Consider the following 15,562-nt stretch of genomic DNA (forward strand, 5'->3'; position numbering starts at 1 on the left):
GTAAGCATAACACCATGTATTAGATGTTTATTTTAACAATATTTTTACATTCACTACAAGTACGCCTTTAATTAGCTTCGTACACCAAAGGTGTTAAAAATCAAACTTAGAAATGTAATACTCGTATTTTCGAGTAAAGTAAAATATCTATTTTTACTTCATTTATACGCTAAACAGACGAGAGGAGGCGTGATTTTTATTTACGCAAATTTTGTTACACATACTATATTTAATAATATAGAAAATTATACTAAAGAAACGCACGAGGGTGGGTGCATCACTTTTAATTAATTTTATTTTGTGAACTCTACTGCATTTGTACTTCAAAAATATTTAATATTGCAAGCTTTCTAAAAGTAGGATTAAAAAGAAAAATGTAAAAAGCATTTTAAAATATTTTTTAGGATAAGTATTTGCAGTAGGATAATTATATATGTATAATTGGCGCGTACACCCTTTTTGAGTGTTTGGTCGAGCTCCTCCTCCTATTTGTGGTGTGCGTCTTGATGTTCTTCCACAAATGGAGGGACTTACAGTTTCAAACCGACTCCGAACGGCTATATTTTTCATGAGGAGCTTTTTCATGGCAGAAATTCAATCGGGGTTTGCCATTGCCTGCCGAGGGGCGACCGCTATTAGGCAAATCTTTTTCTTCATTTTGGTCTTTCACCGAGATTCGAACCTACGTTTTCTCTAATTCCGAGTGGAAGTCACGCACCAACATTTTCGGCTACGCGGCCGGTAAGGTAATTAAGGATATGGAGGTATTTGCGATCGGGAATATCGAAATGTGGCAAATATTTTCAAATGTAGCAAATTCAGTTGTAACTAGAATATAATTCAAGGCTTTACTTTATGAATAACTCCTAAATAAAAAGTGTAATCTGCTTGCTAATGTATAGGGTTTTTCAGTAAGATCGCTTCAACTTTTGAACTTTTTTGAATAAAACACAAACGGTTTGACTTTTTTAACTCATTTTTTTTTATTATCGAGTTTGAACATATACATTTAAGTATGATATTCGATTTCTTTTGCATGACCACCGCGTGCACGTTTTACGAAGTCCAATCGTTGAACCCAATTTTCGACCACTCTTTTGCATAAATTGGCCGAAATTCCAGCAATTTCGCGTTCAATATTGGCTCTGAGCTCACAAATCGTCGCCGGCTTGTTACTGTAGACCAATGACTTCACATAACCCCAAAACGGGACGGCTTGTTAAATGGACCGTAAAATGGCCGTAATGCTCTTAAAGTAGCAGCAACAGAACGATTATTTTCATAAAAAAGTTGCACGATTTGCAATCGTTGCTCAAGTGTGTAGCGTTCCATGATGAAATGTATACTAATGAAGTTTACAAATGGCAAGCGAAAAATAAAAAATATAGCGTCGTTCGCCCTCCCTATCGGAAAAAAGTTGAAGCGCACCTATTGAATAACCCTATACGTAGCGAACCTCCGATTGATTTACAAATGCGTTTATATACGCGAACGGATGCTAGTGCTACGAGAGGGCAGAATTTTGCAATTGTTTCAACTAGTTCGCTGTTCGTATGTGAATATAACTCAAAAAGTTAATGGAATCCCATTACGAAACTTTCAGGAATTACTGAAATTTTGAAAACAATAAATAAATTTAAGTGCGGTTATTTTTAAAAATGAAAAAAAAAAAAAATCCCACAAATTTTGGGCAAAAAAGAAATTTTTATCAGCAAAAGAATAGAAAAACCAAAAACAAATCTGAAAAGTAAAAAAATTTAAATAAATTAGCCCACTTCGAAACTTTCGGAGATTACTGAAATTTGTGAAAAGATTTAAAATTTGTAATTTCAAGAGTGAAAAAAAAATTGATAAAGATATTTCACTTTAATAAACTCTATAACAAAATTTTAAACACTGAATAAATCTCAATATTTTAAATTGTTTTCAAAATGTTTTCAGCTTATTTATTACTTTATTCTAGTCTACAAATATACTAATTTTAAGAAAAAATTGCGACAATGTTCCAAGACTTGGATCACCATACATGGAATCGTTGTTTTGGGCTTTCAACCAGAAAAACTGACAGTAAATTTAAAATATCTAAGGTCTTGATCTGTAATTTTTTAAGATTCCGCGATTTCCATGGTAAAAACATCGAAGAGAAAAAAATAAAATAAATCGACTACTAAGGAAAAACTTATGTCGGCTGAAATGGTGCGCAAACTTAATTTGCCAATAAAGACCGGAAAGCCCAACGACTGCACTTTGGTGAAAAGCATAATCAGTTGCGAGTAGAGTGAGCAAAAGTCCGTGCAGCGCTGAAAAACGTTTCAATTTAGTTAGAGCCAAGGGATTTAAATATTATTGGCAAGACCAACGATTTGAAAAAGCAATTTCCGTGAGCCGAGTGTCGTCAGGTGAGGAAGTAAAGGTGTGCGATAGATTTTGCTCTATTGCACGCCACTAAAAAATAGCTCCTTCATCTATTGAGATTTGTTGGAAACCACGATGATAAATAAGGCAGAATAGTTATGTGGCATTGACTTCATTTCCCGCAAGATAACGCGGCGATTAATTTTTCTAGGGAGAGAAACGGATTTTTAAGCAAAGAAATATTCTAGTCCTTGACTGACCAGCTGGCAGTCCCAACTGTGACCCTAGTGAAAGTTTAATTCAAGTTAAAAAAAAACAGTATACTAAAAAAACAGTATACTAAAACAGAGACAGAGACAGAGACAGGGACCGAGATAGAGACAGGGACAGAGACAGAGACAGAGACAGGGACAGGGACAGAGACAGCGACAGAGACAGAGATAGAGACAGAGACAGAGACAGAGACAGAGACAGAGACAGAGACAGCGACAGAGACAGAGACAGAGACAGAGACAGAAACAGAGACAGAGACAGAGACAGAGACAGAGACAGAGGTAGTTAGTCCTGATTCTTTGGTAAATCTGTAAATACCCTCTAGTTTTAGAGAACGAATATTACTCATTCTCACGACATCGGAACACGAAATTCGTAACCTTGCTCTAGCAATGGCAGGATACTCACAGAGAATGTGCTCAGTGTTGTCGGCTTCCTAGCATATCGGGTCCTAAATGACTTCAATAGTGGCCATATCGTGACCCCACGAGCCGTGTCCTGTAATAATACCGACCATCAGCCGAACCTCTTTCCTTCTAAGTTTTAAAAAACACTTTGAAGTTCTGCAACGTTCTAGACCGGACCATCTTTATGTAAATTGTATACATAATCCCTGATCCAATTCATGATTCCTGCGGAACTGATTCCGATTATTGGCTCTGCTCTCTGCGCGGGAAACCTGATCCACGGTTGGCCAATTCATCGGCAATTTCGTTGACTTGAACACCAGAGTATCCTGGAATCTATATATGTAAGTACAAAACTTTTCCGTGTTGCGACAGAATTAAGCTTCTTCTTACATTCTTGAACAATCTTCAAGGCTATCTTCGCATTCTCCAGAGTCTTTAGCGTAGCCTAACTGTTACTAAAGACTCCAAACTGTTTCCCGCTCCATCTCCTCTCAATTATCCTACAATTCTGCTACTTTCAGAATGGCAAAAATTTCCGTTTGAAGAACAGTTGCCATTTCCCCCATAGCGTAATGATACTTATTACTCTAGTTTAAGTACCATCCGGCTCCAGACCCATACACAGTGAAACGTATGTGTCCCAAGTCAGCTTCTAATCCAAGATTACTCCTAGATATTTAACTTTATCGGACTACCTTTCAGTGAAAAAAATTTTACAAAAAATAAAAAAACAAAACTCAAATTCAACGCTTGTTCCGGGAACTCTTTGTTCAAGGTGGTAAATCGATTTTATATATATATAATTGGCGCGTACACCGTTTTTGGGGGTTTGGCCGAGCCCCTCCTCCTATTTGTGGTGTGCGTCTTGATGTTGTTCCACAAATGGAGGGACCTACAGTTTCAAGCCGACTCCGAACGGCAGATATTTTTATGAGGAGTTTTTTCATGGCAGAAATACACTAGGAGGTTTGCCCTTGCCTGCCGAGGGGCGACCGCTATTAGAAAAATTTTTTTCTTAATTTTGGTGTTTCACCGAGATTTGAACCAACGTTCTCTCTGTGAATTCCGAATGGTAGTCACGCACCAAGCCATTCGGCTACGGCGGCCGCCTAAATCGATTACATGGATGTTAATATAAAACAGCTGTACAATGGCTTATTGATTTGTAGTTTTATTAGACTTGACGACTTGGTATTATTAAACTCAGTATTAGTTTAACCGGGAAATTATAATATATTATAAAATAATGAATACATGGAGAGTATTCCCGAATTGTAATCTGTTTGATGATCGCTTATGTTGCAATAATTTTTCAAATGTAACAAAACCCGTTTGCTTTTACGTGCTCATCACTAGGTAACTGAATTTACATTTTCGAGAAAAAATGCAATTTTAACAACAGGTTGCATCCCTTTTTATAATAATAACAACAAAAATCAAACCAAACAAAACCACCAAATTTTTTGTTTCGCGAAAAACAGCGGATTTCGTGCTACTAAAGGAATTTATTGTAACGGCAATAAATGCATTCCATGCTTGCTTTCAACATCGCTAAAAATAGATGGTGAAGATGAGTCTTTACTTAGGTTTTCAGTATTAGGACCTACGAAAACACCGTCTTTTACTTTTGCCTCACTAAGTTTGGGATATGGAATGCAGAACAATATTTGCTTAAGCGGTCAAACAAAATTTTTATGAGTTCCTATTTGATATGCAATGACGGCAAAATAGAAATCAAATGTTTAGATCAACATTTTACAAAGTGTTGACGAGCGTTATCGTTGTTAAGCAAGAGAAGTTGAGTTGGAGGAAACAAGTAATTAATTTTCAAATTATTCATAATTGAAATAAAAAATTTAAATTTTTCGTAAAATGTCATGATCTGCTTACACGATTATTATGTTGAATTTTGCATAAATTTCTCGCTATTTTCTATTTTCCTCTGATTAGCTAATAGGAACAGAATATCAAATTTAAAATGTATGCACAGCCTAAAGCCTCCATTAGGCTTATTAAATTCCACCTTGAGAAATGGCGTACTCAATAGCGGCAGTTTACTTATGTTCGCATCTCTGTTAAACCTTTATCAATCATCGATTGGCATTGAGGAAACTGACTCGTATTTGCGTTTTGTAACATACCTACATACAAACTTACGCATTTACATCACGAATAAGGAATTCCTCAGATGCGGTTGCTGTGATTGATATTCAGTATGTAAAATTGGAAAAATTCATTCATTTCAGCGTTGCGATTTCCAAGCAAAGCAAAACAAAAAAAAAAATGAATACAAAGAAGCCGTGCTTATACATACATATGTACGTACATGAATTTACATTGAAGTTTTTGAATATTGTTTGTATACATATATATAATTGCAAATATAAACAAGCACACGTTCTGTGTCTATTTCGCGTGTTTTGTTTTTGTGTTTTGGTTTTTCGTAACGAAATTCTCAAATTTACGCCACGCCAATCATTCGCGCGCATTGGTGATAAAAGTGGAAATTTGAAGACAACAACAAGATTATTGCATAATTAAGTAAACAATAAAAGCCGAAAGCAAGAAAGCAAAAACAAAGCATTAATTTCGAAATAAGAGAAAAATCGACATAAAATTCACAGGCATACATAAATGCATGCACACATATATGTACATATGTATGTGTATGTACATAACTAATTATAAACAATTATTTGGCCCAGCGCACAACAGTAGCTGGAGCGTGTCAGGTGAAGCAGTTCTTTGTAGAAATACAATTGTTTTATTATAAATATTTATATGTATGTTTATATACTCGTAAATGATTTATTTGGATGCTTGATTTTGCTCGCTAGCTTCTGCATGACTAACGACACTCAGCTGAACTGGCGCTGACTGTTACAATAATCGTATACTTATTTAAGCAAGAAGACAAGCACGCTCGCACATATGCACATATGTACATATGTATATACAGTGGCTCACATAAGTATTTTGATGTGAATACTATTAATTAAATCTTTAAATTTTTGCATTTTTTTATTATTTATTATAAATTATTTCACAATTTAATTCAATTAATAGTCATCATCATCATTCATAGCGTGACAATGCGGGGTGCGTTAAAGCTTCCTTCACAATGCTCTTCTAATGCGGTCGATCTTGAGCTTTTGCTTCGTAGTTATGAATTCCCAAATTTTTAAAATCGTTTTTTACTGCGTTTATCCATCGCATTCTGTGAGCATTCTGCAAACTTAAGTGCTGGAATACTCTTATTCAAATAATAACATTACGCAACACTATTTAAGTATGTCTTATAAAGCGTTTTTCAGTAAGAGCGCTTCAACTTTTGAACTTTTTTGAATAAAACACAAACGGTTTGACTTTTTTAACTAATTTTTTTTCTATTATCTAGTTTGAACATATACATTTAAGTATGAAATTCGATTTCTTTTGCATGACCACCGCGTGCACGTTTTACGAAGTCCAATCGTTGAACACAATTTTCGACCACTCTTCTGCATAAATCGGCCGAAATTCCTGTAATTTCGCATTCAATATTGGCTCTGAGCTCACAAATCGTCGCCGGCTTGTTACTGTAGAAAGAAAATAGTCTAGAGGCGTCAAATCACACGAGCGCGGCAGCCATTCGACCGGTCCATTTCTGGAAATAATGCGCTCATCGAACTTACTCTTCAACAAATCAATTGTAGCGTGTGCTGTGTGGCTTGTGTCCCCGTCCTGTTGAAACCACATGTCGTCTAAGTCCATACCATTCAATTGCGGCCAAAATTAATCGTTTATCATGTCGCGGTATCGATTTCCATTCACAGTAACGTGGCGATCATTCTCGTCAACGAAAAAATATGGGCCAATTACGCCGCCGGCATGTAAACCGCACCAAACAGTGATTTTTTCGGGATGCAACGGTGCCTCATGAATCACGTGTGGATTGCTTTCTGCCCAGTAACGCATATTTTGCTTGTTGACAAAGCCATTGAGCCAAAAGTGAGCTTCATCGCTGAAGATGATTTTTCGACTTTAAACTTTCTTAACAGAACACGCATTTTTATAATAAAATTCAATGATTTGCAAGCGTTGCTCAAGTGTGTAGCGTTCCATGATGAAATGTATACTAATGAAGTTTACAAATGACAAGCGAAAAATAAAAAATATTGCGTCGTTCGCCCTCCCTATCGGAAAAAATTGAAGCGCACCTATTGAAAAACGCCTTATATGTAAGTATATTTGGTAACACTGAAAATTGATCTCTCACTTCCTGTTGAATTCTCTATGTTCATAGACGTGGTATTGGTGTTGCTTAAAATTAATCTAGAAAATAAAAGACAATCTAAAAAGAAAATTTAAACAAAATACCGGTGTTATTTATTTAATTGTCAAAGTTAGTTCTCCAACATTAAGAGTCCACACCTCACATCCATACGTTTAAATTGATCAGATTTGTAAATACATATGTAGCTAACTTTGTACTTTTAGTAAAGAGCCGAGACTTGAACAAACTACGGTGGACATAATACGCTTTATTGTCGATGTTGTTGCGATCATTGACTGCAGGAGTTAAATCACCGCTACATGTGAACATAACTCCCAAATATTTAAGTTGTCACACCGCTTCAAAAGTATAGGCTCCCACATGAAGATTTAGGAGCCTGCATAAGTCGCCTCGATTTCAGCAAATATTTAGTTTTACACTCGTTTACAAAAAAGCCAATATCCTCGACAATTTTGTTAATTTTTAAGAACGTTTCATTTAAATTGTTCTCAACCCTCAGAAGAATAGTGATGCCATCAGTGTAAGCAGATAGTTGGGTTGTTTCAAACAACAAGGTACCAACTTTGTTGATTTTTTTTAAAACGAAGTGCAGCATCAAATTGAATATGACAGTGGATGTTTCATACCACTTTCAATAGAGAATGGATTTGAGAGCTTACCTTGAATGAGCACTTTTGCTGTTGTATGTGTGAGCCTTGCGATAGTGAGCCTTATTTATTTGGCTATTATTCCAAGCCCAAGCCATACATTGCGAATACCATCTCCTTTTACACTGTCACTTACTTTTGCTTACCATATACAATTTTAAATATATCCTCTGATCAAAAAGTAACAGTCAACATCACCTGTTTTCTTCGATTGCCAAGGTGCACGAGTATCTTCCATCGGGCCAGACGGTCAATAAAGAATATTCTTTATCCGTTTTGAAGCGTTTGAGAGATGCTGCACGTCGCAAACGGCCGGAAATGTGGGCAAACAATTCTTGGATTTTACATGATGATAACGCACCATCGCACCGAACCCGAATTGTGCTTGATTATTTGACCAAACCCTAAGTAAATACCATCGTGCAAGCACCGTATCCACCTGACATGGCCCTGTGCGACTTCTTTTTGTTTCCCAAGTTGAAGTTACCACTTCCTGAAAGGAGATTTCAGTCGATAGAGGAGATCAAAGAGAATGCGACGGAGGAGCTGAAGACCATCCCTTCGTCAATCTACCAGGGGTGCATGGAGGACTGGGTTGGCACATGTGTGTTGCTTCATACGGGTCATATTTTGAAGGAGATAAAATAAATTTGCCTGAAATTTAACTCTGTTTTGTTTTATTTAAACATTCCCTGTACTTTATGATCATAGGGTATATGTAGGTATATAAGTATATTTTACTATATTATTATTATATATAAATATATTTTTTTTAGCATGAAGAGCTTTTTCTTGACAGAAATACACACTTTTTCTTCATACTTTCAATAACAGTAGGTATAAAGCTATAATTAGAACTCTAAATTTCAAAAGATTAACCACAAAATATTCCTGCGCAAACGGTGCATCCCTGCAGGTGCCAGCGAGAAATCATGTGGAAAAACAAGTATATGAACATGGAAAATAAAACACGAATCTACAGAATAATTGTAAGGGCGATACTGACTTATGGAGCAGAAACTCGTGCAGAAAACATGAAAACGAAGCAATTGCCGCGGACTACTGGAATGCATGTCCTTAGGGCCATAGCTAGAAAAACTAGACTAGACCATAAAAGAAACAAGGAGATAAGAACACAGACAGGGGTGACCGACATTGTAAAATTCGTAAGAGCCAGAAGACGAGCATGGGACGAACATGTGACACGAGCCCCTAGCAATCGCTTGATAAAAATAGCTCGAAATGGAATACCAGAAGGGAGAAGACAACCAGGAAAACCACCGAAACGATGGTCAAAATGTTGTATATCTACCTCAGCAGAAAATCAATCATAATAGTTATATGAGATTTATGCATTATATTACCACTAATTATCACTAATTACCTACTTTGAGTACATTTTTAATACCTTTATGCCAGAAGGGGAAAACTTTTTCCATCGTAATAAATGAATTTTCCAAAATAATGCTATCAAATTTTTAGGTAAAATGCTTCATTAATTAAAAAATGAAATGTATTAGCTCAATTTTACAAAATATTTAAAAATAAAAAAGCTTTTACAAAACTAAAAAAAATTATTGTATATTTAACCAATTTTGCGAGCGATAACTTTATTAATTAAATCTTAATATTAACCTCGACCAGTTTTGCAATAGTTGAGTGTGGATCAAATGAGTGTGGAGTTCACGCCATTCCTTTTGATTTCTTGACCATAGTTTGACCGCATTTGCCCATTACTGACGAATTCGACAACGTGAAAAACTGGATAAATAGAATTCCTTTTATCTTTTTTTTATTTTTAAATATTTTGCAAACTTGAACTATTACGTTTGATCGTTTAATAAATTAAGCATTTAACCCGAAAATTTCATGTCATTATTTTGCAAAGTTTTTCTACAGCAACCAAAAATGGAATAATGTGGCAATCATTTAGCCTTTTCTGCTCACCACTGTAAGAGTGTCAACGAGTATGTACGAACTATTTTCGAATGATAAGCATTATTTTCGGAAACAGCCTGCAAGCATCTTGGCATAGATTCTACCTAGTTTTAAAAAATTCGGCAGTTATTTTTTCTCATTCCACAAGCAAAACAACATTAAACTCACTTTTTGATGAAATTTTGTGCTCCAGCATTGTATCCTCCATAGAAGCTCAAAGATTTTCTATAGGGTTTAAAATACTTTATTTTGCAAATTATGTACGTTTTAACATAACATACAGCTATTTGTTTGGGATCGTTATCATGCTGATATAGAATTTCATTTCTTGACATACCCATTTCTGCAGCGGCTGAAAATTTTCCTTGGGAATGTACAAATAAAGATTATTATCCATCGTTATATCTACCATATAAGTCCTAGTTTTCCAATTCCCTAAGCTGAAATATAACGCAACAATATCAGAACCTCCACCATGCTTAACAGCGATTTTAAGGTTTTTCATTCGTAGCTCTGCATTTGACTTTCGCCATACAATAAGATGACTATCCGATCCAAAAATGTTATACTCATACTTTTGTCACTAAAGACTCAGGTTCTCTAAACTCAAAAGTTTTTGTTTTATAGTTTTTGGCGAATAAAATTCAGTTTTTAGTGATTGACTTTGTCCGCGCTAGGCGACCGTAGATTTTGTTACTCCCGAGTACTCTACGCATTGTCTCAGCAGATACTTGGGTGTGAAGTGTTGTCGGTAGTTCTATGATGCTGATATGTATATGTATGAAGGTTTTCGCGATTTCCGGTTAACATTTGGCGTTCTTCTCTGACTATCAGAAACTTGGGGTAGGCGTTATATTTTCTAAATTACCAGGCGTTTTGCACCGATTTTTTTATTATTTGGCGGCATCGTCTTAACATTTTACTAATGTGTTTCAAAGACTTTTCTTCACTGTTTTTTTTTGTATTTTATTTTTGCATCCTTTATTAATTACACCTGTCTTATGATAGTACGTTATTTTTTTACAGCTTGGATTTCATAACATTAATCATTATGATTTTTACATTTTGGTTGAGTATGTGTGTGAGTAAATTACTGTACATACGTAAGTATAAATTTTTCAAGTTATCAGCTGAGTTACTGTTGGTCATTTTAACCACCTGGAGTTTGCATTTTCTGCTGATGGGAGTTTTCGCACATCAGGATCGGTATTGAGGTTGCGATTGATATTTTCATTTGGGACGCACCAAGGAACATAATAATAACCATTCTGAGTATTTTCGATTGTAGTTGTTGAATAATGTTGATGTTAGTTTTACTTGCAGCTCCCCATATTTGTATTTCATATGCCCAGATTGGCACGATCACAGTTTTATATATAAGTATTTTATACAGCAATGACAGTTTCAAGTGCCTGGCAAGTAGCCAATGTAGTTGTCGGAATCTGTTTTTTACCTTATCAGCATGATGTGTTCTTTCCACAGAAGTTTGGACACAATAGTCATTCCAAGGTATCTTGCTTTGGTGTTCATCAGGATTTGTGAATCGCTTATTGATTCAGATTCTTGTGTCCAACTCTCTTGTTATAGCCATCTACATCATAGTTTTGCCGCTATTCCGCATACTCCTATCATGAAACCTTTTTAAAGTTTTGTCCAAATTCTGCTGTAACTTTTCTATTGTTGCTTCTAAGGTTTTATGAATTAACAATATGGACGATATCATCCGCGAAAGTTGCTATCTTGTTGAAACTTGCAGGTATGGGAATATCAGCTGTGTACAGCACATATAGTACAGGCCCTAGTAAACCACTTTCAGGTACCACGGCTTTCGTGAGTTGAATATTGAAGTATATGCCTCCATATTTTATTGTACATAAAAGTATGTTTTTGTTAAATAGCTTTTCATTATCAGATAGTAGTCCTGTGATAGATACTGTTAAATTTTAAATAATAGTCCCTCTGAATGTACAAATAATTTTTCTTCCAGCTCCATTTAATTATTCATCCTTTGGCATTTTCGATACGCACAATACCACAATTACGAATGAAATGAATTTATATATAAGTAATAGCCTAAAAATAAATAAGCAAACGAAACTGGATAGAATAACAGTTTCAAAAACAATAACCAAAATACTTCTGTGACCCACTGTATATTCGTATACATAAACATACATACATACATTATTGGCCCCTGCTGCTGTGCAGATGCGTTGCTGAGGTCGTTTGCTTGATCTTCAAATCAGGTATTTAATGGTGAGTAGGTTTGAAATTTCAGTGAGGCACTTAAGGCCGGCATTTGACTTGAGGATACATATACCAGCCAAGCAAAAAAATGCTATTGTATTAAAAAAGGAAAGTGCGTTCGAAACCTTTTAGCACTAAAAAAAATAAAAGCAGACAATTATTGGTACTAGGAAATAAGCAAAGAAGATACATAAAAAATAGCGCGATAGGAACACAAAAAGTAAAAGTGATTCCATTTTTTCAAACCCGCTTTGGTACGCATACACACAAACACACATGCATTTATATACATAAAGTAAATTCAACAAAACAATATGCAAATGATGATACAACATTTATGATGATTTTATTAGAGCAGTGCTTTGATGTTGGAATGGTATTAAAAAAAAGGAATATGTATACAAAATCTCTAAAAATTTATTTACAAAAATATTACTTTGGTACCTACTTAATATTCAATTCAAAATTAATAGAGAATCCGTGCTTACCTTAGACTACTGGAGCGTATTTTTCATGCTGTCTACTAATACTGACTCAGGTGGTTTACTATTTGATTTTACAGCTTTTGGAAAATACTTAAGAACGAAGTGTTGACAACCATAAATACTGAATGGGGTGTTATAACAGTACTTTTTGTGTTTCACTATATTTGCTATGATTAACCGCCCGGACTAGTCTCTTAACAGCCCGGACTAGTCTCAGTTAATAGAGAGTAAGCTGAACAATTTCTCTTGGAGATGGTAAAATGGCCAAGAGTACGAGAATGCAAAAAACCACATTTCGTGCCCGGAATCTACGATGCAGTTGATTTACTTATTTTTGTTGTGTTTTTTGATTTCTTAGATGAACGATTCCGTGTCAAGTGTTCAAGTATTTGTTATGGCGAAGCACTCGCATAGGTACTTGAATACTACGTCCGTTCGCATGTCGATCGAAACGTTGCTACATCCATTAGTAAACAGATGCGTAAGCAAAATATAACTCGAAAAGTTATTGAAATATCACTGTGAAAAATTCAGGTCCTACTTACCATAGTCTCAGCTGTTGATGAAAAAGTACGAATAAATATGGGATGGAAGGGTATTTTCCGAAAATAACAAAAAAAAAAACGACTTAAGCAAAAATTCTACGGTGGAATTTAACTACAATTGGTTTTGTAGTGCATTCAAATATTCCACCTACACGTAAAAGCTTTTTTCAGCTTTATTCAAAATATGTATAATGAAAGTTTCTCAAAAATGTCAGCTAGAGGGTTTTCCTTTACTGAAATTTTTAATGGACAATTTGATTGGGGCCACCGAACATGAAAAATTAGGACGAGATAAGATGAATACATACGAAAGCTTTGTCCAAAACAATGTTGACACAATGAAAACATATACCACAATTTATGAGTATTATGGAGGATCGATTTGTATGGAACAAAATGATTTTATATATCGGAGCCGTTTTGTACGATCAAGAAAGCGATGGTGTTCTCTCTGTTTGTTTATGTTTATTTCCCCACTAATTTTGGAAAGTCACTTTCAAGTGTTGCTAGTGTTATACTAGCAACGCATTTCCGCATTTTTTTTTTATGTAGTAGAATAGAATTTGCGATAGATTGGAAGATACTTCCATTACTTCTTGAATTAAAAATTAGGTGGCAACATAATTCAGTTTAAGTAGGGAGTTCCCAGCCCCCTTTTATGGGATACCCACGTCCTAATATTTAGTTCATTTAAAACATTTAATTAATTAACAGGTTTAAATTTAAGTGGGAAAGCCAATAATAAATAATTAAATTAAGGCTTTCTTCTTACAACATTCAAATATTTTTTTCAAATAAACGTTTTTAAGACCAATCATTTGATCCTATATCTTATTATAATATTTAAACATTTTTTTATATACTTTTCCTATTTAAAATTAAGTGGGAACCCTACTCAAAAATAATATTTTACTCAAAAATATTATTTTACTAACGTCTAAAAACTAAATATTATCATTTAAGAAATTTTATCATATTTTCCTACTTTTCAAACAAATTTTTTCAAACTTTCCAGAAAATTTTTGATTAAACTTTTCTTAAGTGGCTTAACTTTGATACCTGAGTGGTAATAGTTATTTCTGATTTTTAATAAACTATTCTCTTTTAATATATGCAAATAGTTGGCAACAGTTTTCTGAAAAAAATTTTTAAGCAAATACCATATAGAACCGGTAAACTTTAAAACGTTTTCCAAATGCCTGGTGGATTTAAAATTGTAATATTGGGTAGTCGAAAAAGTCTTTTCGTATTTCTAATCAAACTTCAACTCATTTTTTTTTATATTTATAATGAACTTTATTAAACCAAATATGTACCATTTTGGTCGGCCACCTTTTGCCATTTTCCTTCTTGAGACATTATTCCATCAGTGTAAAACTTTTGTGGTTTCTCGGCGAAAAACTGCGACAAGTAATTTTCACAGGCTTCTCTTGAAGCCAACTTCACTCCATTAAGGGAGTTCTGCATTGACCGAAACAAATAGCAGTCCGATGGTGCAAGATCAGGGCTATATGGTGGATGCATCAAAACTTTCCAGCCAAATTCTCCCAGTTTTTGCCGAGTCATCAAAGATGTGTGTGGCATAGCGTTGTCCTGATGGAAGACGACGCCCTTTCTGCTGATCAGTTCTGGCCGTTTGTTTTTCGATTGATGCTTCAATCTCGTCAGTTGTTGACAGTAAAGTGTAGAATCAATCGTTCGAGCAGGCTGGAGCAGCTCATAGTGGATGACTCCTTTCCACTCCCACCAAACACACAGCATAACCTTTCGAGGCGTCAATCCTGGCTTTGCGACCATTTGTTGAGCTTCACCACTCTTGCACCATGATCTTTTTCACCCATTATTGTCGTATTTGATCCACTTTTCGTCTCCTGTTACCATTCGCTTCAGAAATGGTTCGATTTCATTTCGTTTCAGCAAAGAATCGCAGATGTTAATTCGGTCCATTAAATTTTTCACAGAAAATTAATGTGGTACCCAAACATCGAGCTTCTTTTTGTAACCAGCCTTTTTTAAATGGTTCAAAACTGTTTGATGATGAATATTTAGTGCCTTGGCGATGTCATGGCAGCTTATGCGATGGTCCTGGTCAATCTTTTCCATAATTTTATCGACTTCTTTAACGATAGGTCGACCGGAGCGAGGTGCATCTTTCACATCGAAATTTCCAGAACGGAATCGAGCGAACCATTGTTGTGCTAACCGAACTGATACAGCATCGTCTCCGTAAACTTCACAAATTTCATTGGTGGCTTGCGTGGCATTCTTCCCTTTTTTATACATAAATTTCAAAATATAGGGAATTTCTTTATTATTTTCACTGATTTTTGAACAGCTATAACTTTTTTTAACTTCTCCAAATTTAATTTTTGTTTGGTTAAATGAA

This window comes from Anastrepha ludens, chromosome 2 (genome assembly GCF_028408465.1).
Source record: "Anastrepha ludens isolate Willacy chromosome 2, idAnaLude1.1, whole genome shotgun sequence".
Classification (NCBI taxonomy): domain Eukaryota; kingdom Metazoa; phylum Arthropoda; class Insecta; order Diptera; family Tephritidae; genus Anastrepha; species Anastrepha ludens.